This window comes from Chiroxiphia lanceolata, chromosome 13 (genome assembly GCF_009829145.1).
Source record: "Chiroxiphia lanceolata isolate bChiLan1 chromosome 13, bChiLan1.pri, whole genome shotgun sequence".
Taxonomy (NCBI): domain Eukaryota; kingdom Metazoa; phylum Chordata; class Aves; order Passeriformes; family Pipridae; genus Chiroxiphia; species Chiroxiphia lanceolata.
The window spans coordinates 11,234,123-11,256,948 of record NC_045649.1 but is presented as its reverse complement, the minus strand read 5'-3'; the positions used below and the strand labels follow the sequence as shown (position 1 = coordinate 11,256,948).

General features: G+C 39.8%; 1 long non-coding RNA gene across 1 annotated transcript; it reads left to right on the top strand.

The window, feature by feature from the left end:
• Nucleotides 1–14,864: 14,864 nt before the first annotated feature.
• On the top strand, nucleotides 14,865–15,881 carry LOC116793507. Its single transcript, XR_004359509.1, has 2 exons — nucleotides 14,865–15,018; nucleotides 15,613–15,881. It is a non-coding gene; the product is annotated as an uncharacterized LOC116793507 (long non-coding RNA).
• The last annotated feature ends 6,945 nt before the right edge of the window (nucleotides 15,882–22,826 follow it).

Sequence of the window (22,826 nt, the reverse complement as noted above, 5' to 3'; positions counted from 1 at the left end):
TATATACCCTCAGGGACAAAAGCTCAATAAGGGCTCAGAATCACTGACAGATCCTGTGGAGAGAACTCCGCTGAACCTACATATGGTCTTCCCTGCTATTCAGTTCCTACATCTTACTGGTTTTTGGTATAATTTTAGAAATCTAATGATAGAACTGCATGCTGCAGTCCTGTCCCACCTCAGAGGTGCTGTGTCCAGAGGTCAGTACCCTCTCTAATGTCATTTCCTGCTGCACTACTTATGTCCTGTGTTCAGGTGCCTCCCACTGTGGTACTCAGACATGTTTCACAGCATCTGCTTTCACAGCACCACTCTTAAATCACCACACCCAGTTCATAATCCCTGCTACTTGATTTATTACTTTTCTTCTGGCTATAGAACAAAAGATTTTATTTTTCTGGTTCCAATTCTACTCTGTGATCCAAGTCACTTGGAAGGACGGATGCCCTTGGCTGGCATTCCACCACCAACAGTTCATAGCAGTGATGTTACAGTGAGAAATAGTGCCTAATGCCAGGCTCCACACTGATGTATGTCATTCCTGGAAACACTGCTATTTAATGAAAATTTGTTTTGACAGCTTTTGCAAGATAAGTCCATCACCCTGTTCTTAATTATTTGATGTTTTACATATAGATTAAGTATAATATTCTTTATGTAGTAGTCACAAAATTTACAGAAGCCTAAACAGATTGAATCTTTATATAAGCAGACATTTTCATTCACTTCACTGGACTGCTACATAAATATAAGCAGGTGCAGGAGGTAGCTTGTGGTATATTGTGGTTTCAGATATTTAAATTTTCAGTTTGAGACATCCTCAAAATGATAATCACTACAAGATAAAAATATTTGAGATTGTGTATTATGATTGAAATCAGCATTATGGAGCACAGAGGTCAGAAAGGTATTTAGGTCAGCATTTCTTGTCAGTGTAGCATTCTGGGGCATGGAGTCTGAAGCTGCCACCTCCCACTCACAGAATGGACCTGGGCACAGTATTAGTTAAATAGGGGACTATCAGCCTAAATCTGGGAGATTGCACTCTGCCACTTTTTTTGTGCATGGACATTTAGACCCAGTATGTTTTTCCTATCCAGATCGTTTATAATCTCACATGAAAGCAAGACTTCCCTAAAATGTTTTAAAAGCTGTTTTTAACTGAAGCACAGTTGATCTGTATTTAGTGAGGTTCAGCTCAACAGCAAAATTCTTACTGATGCTGAGGATGATTCTTAGCAAGCTTTCCAAATGGAAGGGTTTTCTTTCCAGTTGATAAAGCACTGGTCTCAGCTGTGAGAACTAGAGTCTACTTCTCACTTTCCATCATCCTCAGAGCAAACCAAAAAAGAATTTAGGCCTTTCAAAACACTTACAGTACAGAAGCTCTAGAGAATAGAAACACACACAGAACAGCAATGCAAAAATCTGGTGTGCTAAAACTCTCTCTTATCCATCTGTACCTTATGCACAAATTCCTCCAGAAAAATTAATACTCTCCATCTGGCAAAGGAGGGTGCTTTGAGTACTTTGGAGCAAAAAGGCCATTATAGCTTTAAGCTCATTATATAAAAAAACTCCCATATTTTTTAAATTTATAAATAAACGTAATATCCTCAGAGAAGAGAGCAAATTATTAAATATTAGGAACAGATGGGAAAATGTCAGACCACGGCTACTTGTATTTCCTGCATTTCACAGCTGGTTTGCAAGTATGAAGCATGCAAAGCCTTAAGCCACTCAGATCAAATGATCACAGTGGACCAAATTCTGTGTCCTTTTTCAGGCTATTTATTCTGCATTTGATTCAAGTGTCGTTTTGCCTGAAAGCTACACCTTCTTGTGCAAAGTGCTTTCACTTAGGACTGATTGTAAAACCTCTTTAAGATGGTTCAGTAACTAAACCAAGCTTCCAAACCCCTCCAGACCCTTTGCCTTCAACTGTACATCAAGGAGAGAGAAGTGTCCAGGGCTTTCCTAGTCCCACCTAAAAATCTTGTATCTTTCCCTACAGAAAATGGTGGTCACAGCAGGTCTCTTTTTCTTTCCCTTCAGTTTTTCATCTATTTTAGCCTCTTCAACATTGTCAGTCTCAGGAAATATGAAAGACATCTTTATTTCTTTGGAGAAGAAAAACAGGAGCTGTTTAATACTAAGAACACTTTCTCCTAGTTTAGTCTGTTGTGAAAGTAGTTACTATAAAATAAAAAACCCACAACAAACAATAAAACCAACAACAGAGCACAAATCAAAAACCTCCCTGAGAACAAACCACTGGTGTCATTATATTTAAAACAAAAAATATCTAGATGATAGATGCAGCCAGACACTGTGTTCCTTTTAACCTGAAACTCTGCCTGTGGGCCATATCATCCTAAAAAGTCTTTGATACAAGTTAGGAACTAATGCTAGGGGCGTATCCAGAACTGCACACAGGTACCTGCTGATTTGCCAACTCACGGGTTTCAAAAGTCTCGTAGCCTGCTCCTGGCACCTCTTGTCAGTCACTGACAGGAAGATCTTCCTCTGTGAAGGGCGATCTGCACAGCAGGGGACCTGCAAAGCAGCTGCCGCAGGTACTGCAAAGAAAATACAAGAAGCAAATTATAAAAAAATGAATGCTTTTTAAAAAAAGGATCAAGAGAGGGAGGGGAGGGATTTGCTTTCATGAAAAATGGGGCACGGAGCAAAGAGGGCGGTAGACGTGAACATGTCATAAAAACCTCGGGGTGCAGGGGATGTAGCTGATCAAAGGCATTAAATGCCACATGGTGAACGATTCAATGGCACACAGAGAGGCCAGGATGTGCCTCTGTGCATCACAGCTGCACCTGATCCTGCTGCCTGCGTGTCCTGCTCTGTGGCCGGTCCAGGGAGGGCAGGTGCTCCCATGCTCTCAGTGCAGGAGCAGAGCTTGAGCCACAGCAGCCCCTGCTTTAAATTCTCACGAGCTACAGACAAACAGCTCATGCTTTTGGCAGGATGGCAGAGTCCTGGGCACTGGAGTCACGTCATCTCAGTGCTCTGGAGAACATGGCAAGCAGAGGGACCATTTGCACATCTATTATATTCCCCTCAGAGACAAGCCTGAGTTATTTAAAGGTATAAGAGGGAATACTTCAGCTTGTTATATGTGGAAAAGAGAAAACATAAAACAGTACATTTAGTTTTTCTAAGTCAAAAATCTAAACCCAAACACAGGATTAATTTAGGCTTTCTGCTTTACAAAGCAATGTTAGAGGTTTGTCCAGAACATGGCTTCTTTCTCCCCTCCCCAGATCCAGTTTTTCATTTTTCAGTAACCAGGTATCAATCTCATCAGCATTTATCCTTTTTCCTGCCTCTTTCCGCTTGCCTAAATCTGCTGTCACAAAGAATTCTTCTCACACCCATAAAAAAGGAACCTGAAAAATCTATCGTAACAATTGTATCTTCATACTGTCTTCCTAAAGGGTTTAAAGATAGAAAAAGCTGGCTTTGTTATGCCACTACACATTATAAGCAAAAGATGAACAGAGTAAATCAAATAATAAAAAATACACGCAGGGATAAAAAGCTGAGTGACATCTTCCCCCTCCCCAGTTAATTCAGTCTGCAGGAGTGTAAAATGTTTGCCAGCTCCTGCTAGTTGAGATACTCCTAGCTATGACTTGTAAGGTACCCAGAAATTCAGTCAAAGCCTATTTTCAGGAAATGAACTCTCTCACCAGCTTTTGGTAAAGCAAGTGCTGCTGTGGGATGTGTGACTGCAGTACCCTTAGGTGGATTGTTAGACAGCCCAGACTAACTGTATGGTTGAGATAATTATGTTTTACAGTGCTGGAAAAGATGAGTGAGATGACACCACATGACCTATGCCTATGGAGTCAAGGAGGTCCTTGCAAAAGACGACCAAAACACCTTCCACTCTATTACAAGGAAGAGCTTATCAAGAAGGGCAATGAAATGGCAGTTACATGTGTATCAGTCACAGTTACCTCTTCCCAACTGAAAAAGCAATAAGGATTGCTTTACTTCAAGCTACTGAATAGGAAGAGGTATTGTTTGCCTCCCTCCCGAAAAATCACCAGAAATATGATTGTATATGGGACAATCTAAAAGCATGACTCCGAGGAGTAATCAAAGGTAAACCAGGCTTTCAAATCTAACAATGCATAGATTTCGATATATTCAAGACCTAGATCCAGCCTCAGCATTAGCAGCTTTAAAATCCAAATTTCTGGCCCAGTCCAGAGCTGCAGCTGCAGGCATGCCAAACAGCAGGCAGATTCAAAAGAGTTCTTCAGCTTTTGCTAGAAATTCAAACAAAGGACAAATTGACAAGAACTAGAGAAGGAATCAGTTTACAAACTCGATATTTTAAAGGTAAATTAGAGTGCCTGCACGTTTTTTACATGGCTATTCCAAGCTGTCTCCAGCAATGTGTACTAACAGCTTAAACCTGAGACTGTGTAATTTCGTACAACTGCAGCTGTGTGCCAGCTCTTTAAATGATTCATCTAAACAGCCATAGTTAAAATACCCCAATTTTCTAAATCAGTTGGGAAAGATATTTCATAGCAATACGGAATTAATACTGTCCAACTTATTAGAATTAGTCATGACTATAATTAAGAGCATACACAGGAGTAGCCATGGGAAAAACAGACCTCTGAAAAGTACTTTTGGAGGTAAAATTACATATTGATCCCTAGTGATAATGGGATAATGCTTCAAGCTTGCAGGCAAAACAACAGGTCTTTTTGAACCATGAAAAATGAACACACCAGAAGTTAAGTGAGAAATTTAATAAGTTACAGGTGAAGCAGAGTATTTTTTTGACATGGTAGAAGGACATCTTCAAGGATATAAAATTTTTAAAAAGAATTTGCATTTACTTTGCACTAAATAAATGGCTGTAGAAGACAAAGATTATGATATAGACAATTCTTAGTGATTGGATGCTCTGTTAGTAAGGAGGAGGATGCTAAAACTGAAATGACTCATTAAAAATAGGTTCATTGCTGAACTGTATGAGATGCCTTAAACTTAAGCGTTCAAAATTATCTAAAAAGGAAACAAGAAGTAAAACAGAGGTGGAATACAATATCTGTCACTGGCTGTCATGGTGGAAAAAAAAAAAGAATAAAAAAAAAGTCAGGCACAGTAGGAGAGAAAAAAAAAAGGGTCCAGCGTATCATTAAGTCAACAACTCCCTAAGAGTAGGATTATTTTAAAGCAGGAATTCCAGTGCTGCCAGATGCATGTTTTCATAAGGACCAAGAGAGGTTGGCTGCACACATTTCAAACCCACTCAGACTTGTGGGCTTAAAAATGTGCTCTTGTAAGCAAGCCTTCTGCATTCCACAAAGAAGCAGAACACTCACATTTCCAGAAGCATTAGAGGTTGGAGCTGACCTGGTAAACCTATTTATTGTCATAGATGAGGACCAGAAGGTATGCATGGCAATCCCCAAACCTGGCATCGTTTGGCACCTCATGGCTGTGGAAAAGAAGTTCAGGAACAAAATATGCTAGTAAAATATTAAAAAGAGAAGGAAGAAGGGTAAGGTTGATACTGAAAACTTGTACAATAGCCTTGTCTTTGAAAAGCAGAAAGAGAGATGATCTGAAATGCACTTGCATTATTTTTTCATTGACCCATCCTTTTCCCGGGTTCCAAGTGAATACATTTGTAGGTGATGCAAAAAAGCAGCTGCTTTGTGCCACAAAACCAAAAAATCTTTCCATTAGAAAGGGCACTCACCATTTCCTTCGCTGACAAAGACTCTCACAGACACTTCCCCAAAAGCAGTCCTTTCTAGGGTTAAATACAGCAAATGTAAAATTAGGGATATTGACCTGTTTTCAGGCCAAATCCTCAGCTGCTGCACATTGACAGAGCCACTGATTAAATTGTTTGCAGCTCTTCTCTCACTGAATGAAGGAAACATTTGATCAGATGCAGGTGAGCCACTGGAACAACAGTTGCTAGCCCGAAACATCAATTAATAGTTTAATTAAAAAGGCAGGGTACTCTATGACTGAGAGGAGGATAGATCGATACTATAAAATCTAAAACCTTCAAGAATAGATTTTTTTTGTTAATCCTTCAGAATCAGACATCTACTTTCACCATTATTATTATTTCTTATGAGATATTAGAAGATATTTGTGCATATCAAAATCATAGAAAAGATATTTCTGATCTTTGTGTTTCACACAGTTTACCTACAAACAGAAACATGATGTCAGCTTTTGAGCTCTGAAAAATCTGCCTTTACAGATAACAATTTTCACCCAAATATCTATGAGACTTGGAGAAAAGTTCCAAGAAAATATGAAGCCAGTTTTCCACCCCTTTGGTAATTCCACTGGTCTCCCTGTCCTTACTTCATTTAAATTAGAAAGGTAGAAGTAACTAATCCTAGTGTACAGTTTTAATACAGACAATGATTTAGCCAAAATGTCTTTTTCCATAATTTGTCAGCACCAATCATGAAATGCAAAAGAATAGAGCTCCACAGAGCTCATTATCCTCCATCTAAGCTCAACTATTTCAGTTTTAAATTCTACTATGTTGTCATGAATCACTATTACTGCAATAGCAAGACCAAGGCACTTTTCTTTAACCTTCCTTTCTCACCAGCATGTTGACTTCTACACAAGTACAGAAAAAATGTTGCAGAAAGCAGTTTCTGAAAGATGTTTTTCATCAGGGTTTCACTACTGACAGGCGGCTCACTGGAAGGCAACATCACAGAGATCGTTGTGTCTGCCCTCAGTGTCATTGCTGAATTTATATCTGCTTCCCATGTTCTTCCAGGCAGCTGCACTTAGATTATGTGTGAAACCCTAGCACTCTTAATCAATGGCAAAATTCCTATTGACTTCAACGGGGCCTGGATTTCTCCCTATTAATGTGTGAATCATAGAACAGTTTGGTTGGAAGGGACCTTAAAGATCATCTAATTCCAATCCACCCTGCCAATCCCCTAAATTCATTCCAGGAACACAATTGTTCTCTACTAATTAACAACTACATGACATTTGTGAACATCTCTGGAATAAGGCTCCTGTAGCCTTTTGTCCCTATATCTGTTCTTAATATATTGGTTAAATTGTACAGCATTTTAACCTCCAATGCTTTCAGCTCAGGTAACACAAGCAGTTCTAGTGGATAGCCTATGGGACTACTCATGGTTAGAAGTTAAATGCAAGGTTAAGTGATGAAATGTCAGGTTCATGCTGCCTATATAGCTTTTTCATTGGAGTGTATTTGATAGCTTTCTGCTGAATCAATTGAGAATACTGTTGCCATGAATAACTTCTGCTATAAAATTGATAGAAATCAATAAAAATAATGAGAGAAGCAATCTTTGTGTGATAATTTGTCATTCAACTGCTACAAGAAGTAAAAAAAAAAAAAAAATGAATAGGCCTGAACAGGCACTTGAAAAGTAAACCAGCATGAAGGCAGGTACAAGGGACAGGGAGGGAGCACAAACACAGGAAACCACTTGGAGAGGGACCATATCAGAAGACCCCCTGCAAGGTTTCAATGATCACATGTCCAAGTCAAGATTATAGATGGTGTCACAGGCTGGGAAGGGCCCAGTTCCTTTGTGTAAAAAAATCCATGACCAGGAAGATTCACATTTCTTTCACAGGGCTTTTGAGAGATATGTCTCTGAGGAAGCTTATGTGAACCACCTAGACCAGAAGCATTAGTTCTCTCTACTGCTACACTATTTGGAAGAGTGATGTCATCATTTGTGACTTCTGCTGGTGCCTCTCTGTAGCTATGATAAAGCTCAGGTTTAAAATCACAAAGTGAAGGCTAAAATGGTTATAGGTGTGACATTCTTTCTCTACTCTGTGTTAGTCTATATAGATGATAAGTTCTTTCAAGGAAACGCTGTTTATTTTTAACAATCTGTCCAGAGCCTATAAAACCATAGCTCTAAGAACTTTGTTGCTTCAGCTCCTACTAACCAGATAGATGTACTGCAGCTGAATGTTGCAGGTATGATTTAAGCGAAAAATCTGAGTATATGTGCTAAAAAAAGTAGAAAGGTTGTTTATTCTGCATTTTCTCTGCTTATGTACACAGGTTTCTATGGGGTTTTAAAGCTCAGTAACACATGTAGCTGAAAGACTTGAATCCATCCATACAGATTTGCAGACATTTGTCCAAAATGCTTAGAGGCATTAGACTCTTTCTGAGTCTAATATGGTGCTGGGGTGTATTCACAGAGCAGGACATTCTGAATGACCAACATTGTAATTACATTATTTGTAATGTAGTTCACAGAAATAGAGATCATTTGTTAAGCCTTCTTTTTCTGTATGTGACCAGGCCAAGATATATCAAGAAAAAACAGTAGGGGGTTAAAACATTTGTGGATGTTATGCAAGGAGATATTTGTTCAGAAATATTTCAAGACTGTCTCAAGCTCTACCCTCAGGATGAAAAAAAAAAAAGTTTAAAAACTGAGTTATTTATACTTAAGAAAACCAGAATAGATATGTCTTCACTGCTCTTTCTCTACTGGTAGGCTTGGAAAGACAATGAGGCAAGAGATTCCTCATTAACCTCAACTGCACCTGTCTCTTCCAACTGAAAAATCTTTGTTAATGTCTGTATAAGACTAATATATAGGGTCAGATTATGACATTCTTGTGAGCAATACCAGTGAAATACCAGGACATTATGCAGAGCATGGACCAAGATGCTGTGTAAGAGAAAATGTATCTCACTTTTCAAAACACTGCGAATGAAGGGTTTGTGGAGGACAGTCCTTTAACTTCTCAGTGCTAATGTGCCAATCCAACGAAGACTGAGTACACACTAAACTTCAGGGAATATTCATGTGCTGAAAATTCAACAGCTGCATAGCATTTTCCTGCATCAGGAGCTCTGCCAGTTTTTATACACTTTGCAGTTCATAGACTATTCTCAGGTTGCAGTTCTAAACTTTCCCAGATCTGCTGATGATCACTAAGACGTGCAAGGAGATGATAGTCAAACACTCCTTCTTAACTTCATTTACTTTAGTCACTTCACCTTTTCATAAATGGAGAGGTCATATGTTGCTACAGAATGTGTCTGTGTCATGTTGGCCATTACTTCACAGTCCTCTAAGGAGCAAATGGAGTGTTCGCTCAAGGTTCTTGACAATTCCTGCTCTTTTCACAGTCATGACTATTAGTGCCCCATTTCCTTTCATTTTCTATGTCCTTCTACAGTAATTTGAGAAGAGTGCTGATCCAAGAACAGGAAACCCAGAGAAAAATTTTGGACCTCTCTCTGGGCCTCGCTCTACAGCTAACACAGCAACATAGTACCTGCTTCCAAGTGCTGTTCCTGTGAACACACATGTAAGTGCTGTCAGTGTCAGTTTTTCCACCTTCCTTTAACAGTCTACAAAATGTATTCTCTAACATACATCAGATTAATACAGAAATATTAGGAGGATTACTTAATTTGTAAGACCACTGAGGACCTCAGAGAACAGGTACTACTTGAACCCAAAGTATTTGCAGGAATCTCTGTGGATTCCTTTGCTGGTAAAACCTCAGACCAGACAGAGATAATCTTACTTGGCTTTCAGCATCCAGTCATTAGAGGTGAGTGGTTATAACACTGTTCTGACTGAGTTTTTGTCTTGTAGAAAGGATATTTAACAGCACACAGTGTATCAAGCCTCATATTAATAAATGATGAAATTCATTTCAATCAGAATTATTGCCACAAGCACTAAGAAGTGTAATTAATATTTTCTGGTGTGCTTTGTCTTAGAATAGCTTTTACTCAACATGAAGGATCAAGAGGAGTTGTATCATTTTGAGCAGAATGCTACATCACAAATTCCTTGTGCTAAGCTTTAGTTTAAGGATTTTTCCACCATAAGAAAATCAGGTATAAAATACTTATTATAGTGCTTTAAAATATGCTAACTTGAATGGTGGTATTTATCTCAGTGAAAAGTTTTATGTTGCTGAGAGCCAGATTTCTGAAACTGCTAAATGAGTAGGTAGACACATTTCTTCACTTGCAACAGCACTGCCACAGGCTGCCAAGTCATGCCCAGCTCTGCTTTACTGTAAAGCTGCAGAATGGAGTGAAATCCTCTGTCATCACGTCCATGCACACACACAGATTCTCAGATCTCCTATGTAAAACTATTCCTCTGGATACAGTGATGGAAAATACAGAGGTTTTGCTATACAAGCTGTAACATTAATGTCTGAGGAAGTTGGTGCCAATTGAAATCAATGAAAATTGGATTTACTGTTGAGGATTTTTCCAGTGGGAAGAGCTTGAGCTGCCTGTGTGGGATTTTCTGGGTTTGGTATGACACTAGGTGGCAGTAGTTGTTTTAGAAGCCTTTTTCCTTTCTTTTTAAATTTTGATCCATAAATAGAAGTGAAAATGCACACACAATAAAATCAGTGCTGATTCCACTGCCAGTTGACGAGGTTGGGAAATTTAGAGAGCCTCAATACCAGATAGCAGTACATAACTTGAGAACCAAGACCAAAGATGGTCCAAATAGTGATGGCCAGTCTCAAGAACTCATTAAGAAACCTAAGAAGTCATACAGTCTGTCATGGGAAGATTTCTTCTAAGGCCTTCTCAGAACTAAACCTATAATTTCTTTCCCTTCTAGGGCTAGTCACCACATTATCAACAGATAATGCTCTTTCCTCACATGTGGGCAGGTTCACCTTTTTTTTTCTTTCTTCCTTTGGAGATAAGTTATCTTAGGACAAGAAGAAGTATGCACATTAATAATGAATTGAAAGATCCACTTTCTACATTGCATGCAATCAGGTATTTTTTAATTAACTATCAGAAAAGGAATATTATATATTCCCAACACATCATTTATCTAACAAGTAATAAAACAACAATTTAACTTTTTTGGAATTCCAGTTCATCACATTTTTTAAATATTAAAGTGGGTTCAAGCATCACTATCTCATCATAGTGCTGTTTAAAATAATTTTAAATTTCTACACTTTCAGTATGCAAAACAAAGAATTAAAAACACGTAGATCAAATCTAAAAATTCTGGAGTGTTCTAAAAGCTATAACATATTTCAGTTTCTTCTGAGCCTGATATTTCCTGAACCTATAAAAGTATATATAATCAAGTTTGTTCACTATATCCATCTTCATAAAGTGAGGTGTTTAGTTTTTTATGAAAACTGAGCTTTTCACCTAATCATTAGGACAAGGAACTGAAGCTTTAAAAAAAGTTTTGTGAGGTTTTCATTTAATTTGCAAGAGTTGGCAATGCTGTATTTCAGGAACTGCTGGAATGGTGCTTCCTGAGACCATATATATCAGTTGTTCAGCGGGAATTATCGATCCTCTATATAACCCTTTTGGGCAGCAAGGGAAGTAAGGAATGGCTGGGTCAGTGAGGGGGTTTTAACAGTACCATTTTCCATGTTGTAATCTAGTCAAAAAGTCTCTACTTGTAGAAAAAGATCCGACATTTTTCATTAAGTCATCATTGGGAATTTGGGTTTTTTCATCATACTCAAAAGCTGTCACTGGTTGAGCTCCTCCTTGAGCCATGGTGGGATGTTGACTATGAGCAAGAACTAGTCTAGAACTAGGTTCTCTCTTAAAGACTCTTTGAACACTAACTCTAGATAATGAAAGCAGTTGCACTCATGGCACAAAATGTTCTGGCTAAAGTGGGGGTGATCTCTCCACAAGATTTCACTTTTGGAACCGTGTGCTAAGGGAAGTGAACAGTCAGGACAGCACTGAAGATCACAGCACCCTGGTAGAGAACAACAGCACTACTGGATTTCTAGTAAATGTGGAATTTCTGGCCAGAGTTCATACAACATTTTCATTTCTCTGATCCCTATGTTATTTGCCACCAGACCAGATATTTGAACTCATCTATCCTAATCTAGTTCTCACATTCTTCTCAAAGAAAAAAGAAAATAGCACATCGATTTTTTTTGTCTTTGGACTGACAATGACACTGTGCAGACTAATAGTGATACAGTTATGAACTCCAGCTGTCTTTGGTAAGGAAAAGCCATTAACATTGACTTTCCCTTTATCCTTTCCTTTTATATCTACTTGCTTGTTAGCTGAACTTTCTTTGTACCTCTTGAAACCCACTGTAATAATTCATACTGATTGCAAAAGACATGCTAGAAGAAAAGGCTGCAAAGCCACTTATTTGTAGTTATCTCAGTTGTTGATCTTAGCCAATAAACTGCTGACTGATCACTGCAAATGCTTCTGCTTATAGCAGATATGCAATGGGCTGATACTTAATTCACTTTAGCTTCTGTTGCTGCTGGTCTATCAGCATGACAGGCAAGATGCTGTGCTGTGCCCCAGCTCAGGCACAGCCCAAGTGATGTACCACGTCTCAGAGGTGGAGTGGTGCCTGTGCTGCTCTGAAATGGGACAGCCTGGACCATCCAGCACATGCCATTGGTGTCACCTCAGAAGTACACAGTGATCCACATCCAGCTGTTTCAGATGCAGGTGACAGAGGGAAACACATAGCTGCACTCCTAGGCTTGTCCATCAAAACTAGCATATTTTAAAGGAGGTTGGGAAAGTAACATGTGGGAAAGAAATGGGTATCTTAGGTTCTACTCTGATCTCTATTGACAGCTCTGTACTGCCTGTGGCTCTCCCCTCTCTCAGCTTTACCTTTATAGTGTTCACTGCAATGTCCCTTCTCTGTCAGGATGACGCTGTCTCTGCTCCAGGGGTTCAACTGTCAGCCACAGAACAGAGCTCTTCCTGGCACTTTGCAAACAACCCGTGGTGCATCACTGTTTTGGGATGTCCTCTGTATTTATCTGCAGAATTCCAACACACAACAACTAAAAAAAGCTGAATGAATGGAATCTGGATGTTTAAAAGACTCCATCTGGGCTTCTACCTCATCTCTAGACAGGCACTTCTAGCTACCCACAGGCACTTTTATCAAGTGGAAATTTTATCCTTCATATGCCCTCAGCTTTGAGCCGATTACCCCAATGCAAAACTAAGCCAGTCTGTGTAAAGATACCCACTCCACAACCCTCACACACTGTGGAGACAGCTAAACATAACACACAGTTTTGTGCACACTTGCACTGATCAATACTGTCATTGCTTCTCTTTATTCCCTGCCTCTCCCCATCCATCTGCTTTTTCTTGTCTTAGCAATGGCAGCTTTTGGAAAATGGAGTGGCTTTTTGGTTTTTTTCTTTGAACGAGATTTGGGGGTTACCAATCCACAATTAGAGCTCCTACACTCTACAGTTCTCCAGGTGATAAACAACAGCCCAGAGAAGCACAGAGAGGGACACGCACTGAACACCTGCTTATTCGCACAGGGCCCATGTAAGGCCCGTGTAGCACTGCAGCTTCAATGTACAAGATAAAGGTGCAAGTGTTGCAGAGCCAGAGCAAAGGAATAAATTTCAGACACATGGAGAATGCCTAATATAAATAAAATAAACTGTATAAATCAAATATTTAGCTTTTGAAATGCTAGCTGTTCCAGATGTAAAAATCTAAACAATTATCCCTGAGATAAGCATCACAAAGTATATTTATATTTCCCCCTGGGTTTTATTTTGTGTTCATTAATATATACAACATTTTCCTTTTTAAAAATGCTTTATGAGCCACATGCTCTCTCTATGTACTTTTATGGAATTGCTATTGGAATTGGATGAAACTGCATTTGCATTCAAGGGAGAACTCAACTTACTGCAATCATGCCTAATTTGTTGGAGCACTGAGTATTTAAATCAGGTTATTATAATGTTTACAGCTCCCACAACCCCCAAATTGCATGATAATTGTCATGTCACGCAATTTATAGCTATGCAGACTCTGCACTAAGACTGACAGGACCATTGTGTATATTATTAGTCAAACACTTGTGAATCTGAAGGAATTATGAGGAATCCAGAAGAAATGTGAGGAGCAGAGTCTTACTACCATGGGCGCAATGCAGTTTAAAGTAAACCCACTCCATTTCACTACTGAAAATGTGCAGTCTTTCTGCCCTTTGGGATCCTAGAAGAACGTTTCAGCTGATATATTTAGAGGTTCAGGTAGCAAGCAGCCTTCAAGTAAACAAAGACTGGCCAAACTGTAAACTCTCTGCAAGTACATATTCTTCTTCTGTTAGGCAAATTTACTTCTTCAGGTTTATTCCTGATATCAGACAGAAATATAAGGACTGGATTGTGAAGTATTCAGAAAGAAAAGAACCACAAAGTACCTAGACAACAACATGAGTGCTGCTTGACTATCAGCTCTGCAGCAGCTCTATGTGGAATTCAGCAGCTGAATTGCAGACTTGTAAGCAAATCTATGACACTGAAGGAAACACACCCTGCTCATTTTACAGTACTTAGCACAGTGTGGTAATGCTTCATGAGTAAGTTTGTAGATGTCACTATAAAATCACTAAGAATAGTAATTTCTCATTAAGAGTGGGGAGGGAAAAGAAACGAAAAGACAATTACGTTTTCTGTCCCCAAATTATAATTCTCACCGGCAGAAAATGCACACAGCTGCTCAAAACACAGTGGTGCTGCCAGTACTAAAATTCTCTTCTAGAAAGCTGGGAGAAATGTGGTCCCTCTTTTCCATTTCTCAGATGGAGATCCCACTCCGTGGGGCAGTAGCTGCTGCTCACTTCCCTAGATGTGTGGCCGGTGGCAACTCCATGTTCTCCTCTTTTAATCCAGTAATGCCAAATTAGTGGGGAAGAAAAATGAAGGCACTGTAATGATCAAAGAGGAAATTTTGCAAAAAGGCACGTGTGGTTGGTTGCTAATGAAACACAATGCCAGTGGTTCTTTTAAAACAGGAAGCAGATTCTCCTGTTACTTTATGGAAAGGCTGACAAAAATTTGCACCGCCTTTGAGAATGGTTGCTCTGGAGCATCCTCTTTGGGGGATCTCCGGCAGACAGTTAGCAGTGAGATGGAGCAGTGGCAGAAGGGACTTGTAAGTGGCTTGTGGCTTACTCCCTGTGGCTTGTAAGTAAATTGATTAGGACTAAATCCCTGGACAGGCAGGCTCTGTACTGGCTACGTGAGGTTGTGGCAGCCATGTGGGCCAATGAGCTGAAAAACAGGTGGTCAGCAGCAACTGCCAAATCAGCATCTTGACCTCATCAATAGCCAATAAAAAATAGAACAGAAACAAGATACAGATGGCGAATAACTAAATAAAAAGACATTAAGCTGCCAAGAGGAGCTCTTCTGGGGAGTAAACTAGCCGTGATAACACCAATTCTGACTAAGAAAAAGAGATGAAATTGTTCATATAATGTATTCAGTGTATGACTATGATTCATATGTTCTAACATTAGAAAGAGAAAGAATTTGAAGTATTTAGATGGTTAATGGTTATTAATAAGGCAAGTAATATTTATAGAGATGTAAAGATATTCTCATTCAAGAACACACAGTCAGAGAAATAGAAAAAGAAATAGATTCTAGAGACCAGTTTCCGGTAGAAGCTGATTCTAAAACAAAAGGGAGAGTTGGAAAATGGTAAATTAAAAATCAGAGTATTAGATTACTTTAAAAATAAAGAATGCAAGTCAAACAAATGTACATTTTTTTTAGAATCGAAAAAATTCAAGTTCAAATACACCTGCCAAAGCCTCAAAATTCAAATTGACCTATGGGATGGAAGGAGCAGACAAGCATGGCCATTGGAATGTGTTACAGGAAAAATGTGTAAGATAAATGAAACATAACAGCCAAATCATCCAACTCTCTTGTGAGTCATGATAGATAATCAGCAGGAACGTGGTGGATGGTGATAGCCAGTGAGCCCTGCAGCTTCAAAAGACAAGGACAAAATATTAGGTTAATAACAGCTATTTACAAAAGAGCAGAGACTGATTGTCCAGTTGCCATATAGGAAACTGTTAGATGAACATGTTACTATGACAAGAAAAGAAAGATAGGAGCTAATGAAGGAGTAGGTGACAATAATAGAGTTATGCTAGCATTGCTTTGCTAAAATGTATTTGTAAAACAGAATTAAGCGTTACATGCTACATTTTTTAATACAGCAATCCAGAGGGAAAAGGAGTGGAGTGTTGAAGGATTTTATGCATCCACAATACCCTAGGGTAGCTACATCAAACAGAAAATGGAAGCAGTGTCCAACAGGATTCCCAGGTGCTAAGGCAGAAATACCAGATCTGGGAAAGTATCCATATGTGTAAACTATCATCACTATGACACACAAGATAACAAGTCTCGAGAACTGCCTCATGCATAAAAAAATGGTGCTGAAGACCTGTCTGGCCTGTCAGCCTTACCAGGACATTCCTTCCTTTGAAAATCTCTGAAGTAATAACATTTATTAAATTTTTTTTGTAAACATCAATTTTCTTGCTGTTCTGTGCTTGTTTGGTTGGTCTACCATTCAGCACAAACAAAGCAAGTTTGGTAACTAAGTTGGAGGGCATCATTAAATCTCAGTGGTAAATGAGAGCAAGTCTCAAGAGGAACAAGCAAAGCCCCTCCAGGCTCAGGAGGTGTGGTAGGACACCCTGACACCCTGCACTCCAGGGTTTGCCCAGGGCTCCTCTCCTGCCTTACAGCTGAGCTGGGACTGGCAGAGTCCCTGTGGGAAATGCCAGACTCAAGCAACTCCCTCCCCATCTCTCTGTATTTCTGTGTCAGAGAACAGTACAGTCTCCCTTAGATCCCACAGTCTGGACTCCCTGCACTCCCTCTGGCCTGGTGCTGGAGGGGCAGGGCCCTTCCAGCAATGAGCACCCACACCTGGGTGGTTGTGTGAACAGCTGCACTCCACCACAACTCTACCTGCAGGTCTCCCTTGGCATTTTTGTGATGATGTGACAAATCTACAACACTCCTAAGCCAAGCTTTGCCATTGTGTGTGGCTATTTGTGCATGGGGCTGTACCACAGCTGTCAGGTCAGCTTGAGAGCATCGCTGCTGGCCTGGGTGAGGGTAAGGGTGGTGGCCGTGCAGGCAGACTTGATGATTTATAGGCAATCAAAGCACACAAACACTTCCCTACAGCATGTGATTTCTGGTTCCATGATGTCTCTATGTTGCCAGGCCCAAAAGTTCTCTGATTTTCTTTTAAAAACTGGCAATTACTTATTAAAGGTAATTATTAAACTTTAAGTTTCAGCAAATGTTTAAAATACAATATGTTGTAGAAGCTCATATAAACTGCACCTGTAAGTGACATCTTTGCAATAGTCTTGTACATAGGAGGCTCAAAGCTATTTCTTGCCAGCAGCAGTGATCCACAGACTTTAGATGTTGTTAAAAAGCTTACAATATCAGCAGGGCAACTGCTGCCTCCATTAGAAACATGATACTAAGATGCTGATTAATACCAGGAGGGGGCTTTAATCAGCCAAAGCCATATGCTATTTCACTTAAGATGAAAGTGCAAATGATAATCATTATTTCAGAAAGGATGTATTTAAAAGAAGAGCAGAACAGCAAGTGGCATCTTTTTATCATTACAGCTTCTTCATGCAGTCCCTTCTTTTCTAAAGCTTTATAGGCTTTTATGAACATCTGGATCATTTCTTCATTATATAGGCTTCCAGTATCATTATGTTTGATGTAGTGTTTTTAGTGGAGCTATGCTAAATGTCTAAATATACAATTAATTCCTATTAATTATAGTTTTCAAACTGATGAAATTATCCATCATTAACTTAATCACTTGTATTTTATCTTAAAATTGTATTCACTCTTTTATAATCTCTACATCTAAAGCCGTTTCTTCCCTGGGCTTTGTGTGATGTTTTGCATGCTGTTTGTATAAAGGTTTGCCAGCCATTTTCAACTGCTTGTAGAACTGAAGCTGTCAGTGGCAGGCCATTTTAAAATAGAACCTAATTCAGCTCAGTTGTTTTACCGAGAAGCGCTTCAGAGAGAAGGGGAAAAAAAGAGGTGAATTTGGATCTGTAAAGGGCAAGACTTCATTAGACCTGATGAAAATTTAGTTCTGTATTCCTTACACCAAGGCAAGGGGGTTGAGCGAGGCTTAACAGGAGGAAAGTAAGGGAAGAGAGTTATTCACTGGCTTCCACTCCATGTGGCAGTAATTCAGCATGAATAGAAACAAATGATTTAGAAGTCTGCATTGACTGTACTTGAAGAATTAGGAGCATCTTTAATGTCAAGTTACAACACATCTAAAGAAAAAAACATCTCTAAAGCTTTTTCTGAACACTCTAGCCTTCTTTTAGGTTTCTTCTGTGACTTAAACTTGAACACATATTATGACACCTTAATCAAATGCCTTCCCTAGTTTCCAAGCCTAAAGTTAGGTAGATACTCCCTTTTCTTTTGTATGGCATTTGCAGAATTAAAAGAGAAAGAATGAGGGGGTTAAAAGCACCAGAACAAATCTGCTTAGCTCTCATCAGTCTGCTTTCAGGTACTGGGAGTCAGAAAGAGTTCAGGGAGCCAGAACTGCTGTTAGCACTGAAGAGACATAACTATCAGCTTTGTGGGGTGGGGATTGTCCAGGACTCTCTCCATCTATAACTGTTCACCTTCCACAGAACAACAGAGCATGGTAAACAAGAGTTACACAGACTCCAGCACAGCACAGTGTCTATGCAGCATTGCAGTCCATCCTGCCAACCCAAACTCCCTCAACAGCACCTTTTTGGTAAGAGCTGAGGCCCACAGAAAGCTGCCCACCTTCTGCACTCTTACCCCATCACAGCCCAGGACGTACCTCAGGTGCCTGGTTTGGATACACTTTCAGGAACGAAGCTACTGGGAAAGACATTTCTCTTTAGAGGTTCATCATCCTGAGCAGGTATTTTCTAATTTCATCTATTATAGATTTTTTTTCTGCTGGACCTGAAGGAGTTTAAATGATATTCATGTCCATCTTTTATAAGGAATGTGGTATTATCCTGGTTTTGTACTAAGGGCTCACAGATCTCTTCCTCTGCTTGAATTTACATAGGAGGTGTTAAATACATCAAGAGCAGGAAGACCTCTCATTGTCAAAAACAAAGCTGTATTCTTGTCTTTGTTTTCACTGGCATTTTGTGGTAGCAAATACTTTCTTTAATTCAATTGTCTCCAATCTCAGAAACCTCTTGTCACAGCTGTGATGTCCCATTCTTCTATTCAGGTAATTTATTGTATTCTTCTCTTTATTTATGATATGGTGTGATATCAAATGATTATTTGGGGCTCAAGGTTCCATCCAGCTCCCTTGGTGTCACAGACCCATGTGCTCCTGCTCTGCTTGTCTTCCAGGTTCCCATTTTGGGAGGCCAACATACTTAAAAATATAGTTCCCAGTGCCTCAGATTACAAGGAAGCATTGCTCCCCTTTCTTCCATAACATGTTGGAAAATTCTTACTTCTGTCAAAAAAAACCCCAACTTGATTGACACTGAAAATTCTCATTCTGAGATGGAGCAGGAGCTAAAGTTTGTTTTATTCCTTCTGTAGTGAGACAAGGTTGTTGTTAGTTTTGAAAACCTGTGGCAGCATGTGAGACCCAGCAGCAAAGTTGAGCCGGCTGGGGATGGAATCCTTCAGTCTGTTTTAATCACTACTCTATTTGCTTTCAGCTCCTGCCCCTCCTTTGGTTTCGCTCTCATTTTTACTCCCCTCCTCTAAATGGAAATTTTAAAGTATAAGACTCAGGCATCCGACCCATGCCTCACCTCCAGGTGTGCCACAATATGTCTGCTCATCATAGGGGCTGCTCTTGCTCCGGAGGGCAAAGCTTTTACCTTTGATCACTCCAGATGTATTTTCTCCCCATAATAAACTGAAAATTACAATCATCCCTTTTGGGTCTCTGACAGCTCATTTACCCATTATTTCTTCAGTAAGGCATTCAGAGAATATAGTGGTACACAGTCTAACGCAGTTTTAAACCAAAATTCAGAAACAGTAAAAATGAACTGTCTCTCCACAAGTAAATTAGCTGCAAAGTGCTCCAAGATCAAGACAGCAACATCCAGATCCAGCAGGTCTGGAATTTAGCATTTACTTCAGAAGTTCCTAAGCTAGGCTAACAAGGATGGTCCAAAGTTGACTCTGTAGTTCTGCATAATGTAGATACCACTTCTTTGCAAATCCCTCCTGACTAAACACAGAGAGCAGAATAGTCCAATTGCTTCTAGGTAATGTGGAAGACATTCATGTGGCCACTTTACAAACTTATTCTGGAAAAAAGACTGTGACTGATTCAAGAACATAAGAAATATTGGACTAGGCCAGTGGTGCACCTAGACTAGCGTTCTGTCTCCAGCAGTGGAGAAGTGACCTTTAACCAGACTTTTATTTCCTGTCTCTTAGCCAGTTTTCAATAAAATAACCTATCCACCAACGGTTTTGCAAGGCAATGCCTTCAATAACCTTCTGTGTGTTACCTTCAAGAAGTTTTGTTGAAAATCAAAGTATTGGTGTGCACATGCTTATAGATACCTCACTGAACTGCAGCAGGTTAGGGGCAGGATTTCCCTTTCCAGAAGCTCTTGCCCACTGCACCACATTTCTCTATGGACTCACTGAACCTTTTCTGTATGACAAACTCCACCCTCCTGTGCTATTTATCCCAGGATCCCCTCTAAAGCTCATTTTGTATTTCACTTACACCCCATTTGAGTACTCTCAGACAGAAGCACTCAGGAAATTGCTCATAGTCTTCAGGCATGATACACTCCACAAACACCACAGCTGAGGTCTGAATGGTCTCTGAATTAGCACAACTTGCAGCATCCAATGGGCTCAGTCCATTTAGTCATGCAAAGGGTGACAAAAAGACTTGCAGCTGCACCTAGAGGTATGATATAAACCCAAAGCCTTGTGCCTTTGCTGCCACCTCAAATCAGTCCCCTTTGAAAACTTTTTTTTCCATTTTTTGCCATGACAAGATTCTTCAGAACTAACACACAGAGCCTTTAAAATATTAAGGTGCTTTTCTCCTAATGATCCCCTTGCTTACAGAAGGGGCTGGGGGTTGCAACCTACGGGATCCACAGCAAATAAACAAACAACAGCAAGGACTAATGACTAAGAGGCTCAGTTTGTACTAAGATGCCTTGAGCTGGAGTCCCAGCTCTGCCTCTGGCAGGCTGCAGGACCTTTGAAAGTCTTTCCATATCCACTGCACTCTGTAATTATCTTGTCTGTTTAGATTGTGAGCTCTTCGTGTCAGTGACTGACATGACACATTTGTACAGTGCCAGTAAAACAGGAGTCATAGCACAGCCCAGGTTAGGACCCCAAGGTGCTGCTTTAGTAACAGCCTCACTCTCCTGTTCTGGCATTGCAGTAAACCTTAGCTACATTATAATATCCACCTGCTTTGGGCCATCTGGTGTACATAAATGTCCTTGTGCATTTTACATGTAAATATAGACTTTGAAGACTCTTCTTATTGTTACCAGTCATTGCTTATTAAGTGCTGTCAGAGTTTCCTGTGCTACAGGAGAGAGAGGTGGATCCAAGGAGCTTTAAAATCCAAGCAGAGCAGCAAACTATTTGGAGACAACGTGCAGGGGATGAGCCAGGAGCTGTTTCCCATTCAGGGTGTTCCCCAGGAGTGGGCTGCACTGCAGCTGCAGCAGGTTGCAGGGAACTGGCAAAGGGGACAGTGTTTGAACAGGCACAGTTTTGAGCATGGAAGGAAGTTGCAGGTTCAGGAAGCACAACACATGACACTGTCTGAACAAGGAAGGAAATATAAAGACAGAAGGATATAAAGGCAAAAGGAATAAGAGGAGGGACAGAACAAAACTGTGGCTGTTCTCTAGGGAGGGACAAAACAGATCAAAGCTCCTAAGGCTAAAAAAATTAAAATTTATATAAAAGGGATTAAGCGGATAAAAAATTTCAAAATGGGGGAAGAGGGGGGGCTTTGGTTGTCACATACCTTCTAGTGTCAGAAATTGTAAGAAGATCCCCACTTTTTTTGCTATTGCATAGAGACATCTGCCTTCCTGTGACAATGGCTCCGAATTTCAGAGCTGGAGTATGACAGAACTCAGATCCTGTAACAGATCTGTTCTGCTAAGCAGGGATTATCTTTGCATAAGATTTGTATGAAGTGCCTCACACAAGTGAAGCTGAATAGGGCTTCTAGGTCCAACTAAAATACACAAGATACAAAAAAAATCATCACCATCGCCACCATAAGCTGAAGCAGTGTGGCACTCCATTGAAGGATGCTGCAGTCCAACTCTCTGAGAAAGAAAATATACTTTGAACTAATTTATCCACTGGTTCTCCTATCTTTTAAGGATTCAAATGTCAAGATCACCCAATCCTATTCCAATTCCCTCTGTCTGGAGATATTGAACTCAGAGAGGATCCTAACAAAATGAGGTGATTAAGTCTCCTAGAACAAATACAGTGCCTTCTCAGTGCTGAAGGGTAAAACTTTCTTACTTCCAAAGTCTTTTGAGAGTCCTGAAATTCTTTTCTTCTGCATTGCATTTTGAAGTTGCTCCCCATGAATATCGTTGTCAGACAATACTAACTCTCCACCTACCGACTGTCAGTTTTCACAGAGATGACATTTAAAAGACTCAGAGCTTGAAAGCTAATCTCTCTTCTCAAAAATTATATTTCCCAGCAAATATTTGGATATATACCAGACAAATATAGTGAATACGAGTGTTCCTTGTAACAGTTCAACCACAAAGATGAATTCTGTATAAGAATGAGACTTAATTTGACTAAAAAGATACTTGTGACAAAATAATGTCAGCTTCAGACCAGAGTTCTGCGTAACTGCAACTCTTTAGAAAAACAACAATAAAAATCCAAATAAAAATTTCATTCTG